The sequence below is a fragment of the Arachis ipaensis genome, chromosome B5 (assembly GCF_059453495.1).
Source record: "Arachis ipaensis isolate K30076 ecotype BB chromosome B5, ASM5945349v1, whole genome shotgun sequence".
In the NCBI taxonomy this organism is placed as follows: domain Eukaryota; kingdom Viridiplantae; phylum Streptophyta; class Magnoliopsida; order Fabales; family Fabaceae; genus Arachis; species Arachis ipaensis.
The window spans coordinates 60,794,922-60,795,900 of NC_142440.1; the positions used below are offsets into that span (position 1 = coordinate 60,794,922).

At 40.6% G+C, this 979-nt stretch overlaps 1 non-coding gene across 1 annotated transcript; it reads left to right on the forward strand.

Annotated features, from left to right (window-relative positions):
• Positions 1 to 384: 384 nt before the first annotated feature.
• On the forward strand, positions 385 to 492 carry LOC148564369 (small nucleolar RNA R71). The gene has a single exon (XR_015884575.1). It is a non-coding gene; the product is annotated as a small nucleolar RNA R71 (small nucleolar RNA).
• Positions 493 to 979: the final 487 nt, after the last annotated feature.

Consider the following 979-nt stretch of genomic DNA (forward strand, 5'->3'; position numbering starts at 1 on the left):
GTAATTCACCTCTGCTATTGCAGGGTTCTCAGGATCATAAGCTTCTTCTGCATAAGAAGCCTCTTGAGTACTGTTGGATGCAGCTTGCATTCCATTCAGACTCCGAGAAATCATATTGACTTGCTGAGTCAATATTTTATTCTGAGCCAATATGGCATTCAGAGTATCAATTTCAAGAACTCCTTTCTTCATAGGCGTCCCATTACTCACAGGATTCCTCTCAGAAGTGTACATGAACTGGTTATTAGCAACCATGTCAATGAGTTCTTGAGCTTCTGCAGGTGTTTTCTTTAGGTGAATGGATCCACCTGCAGAAGTATCCAATGACATCTTTGATAGCTCAGATAAACCATCATAGAATATATCCAGGATGGTCCATTCTGAAAGCATGTCAGAAGGACACTTTTTGGTCAGCTGCTTGTATCTTTCCCAAGCTTCATAGAGGGATTCACCTTCTTTCTGTTTGAAGGTTTGAACATCCACTCTAAGCTTGCTCAGCTTTTGAGGAGGAAAGAACTTGGCTAAGAAAGTCGTGACTAGCTTATCCCAAGAGTTCAGGCTATCTCTGGGTTGAGAGTCCAACCACACTCTAGCTCTGTCTCTTACAGCAAACGGGAAAAGCATGAGCCTGTAGACTTCATGATCTACTCCATTAGTCTTAACAGTATCACATATCTGCAAGAATTCAGTTAAGAACTGAAAAGGATCTTCAGATGGAAGTCCATGAAACTTACAGTTCTGGTGCATCAGAGAAACTAATTGAGGTTTAAGCTCAAAATTGTTTGCTCCAATGGCAGGAATGGAGATGCTTCTTCCATGTAAATTGGAATTAGGTGCAGTAAAGTCACCAAGCATTCTCCTTGCATTATTATTATTTTCGGCTGCCATCTCCTCTTCCTGTTCGAAAATTTCTGAAAGGTTATCTCTGGATTGTTGTAATTTAGCTTCTCTTAATTTTCTCTTCAGAGTCCTTTCAGGT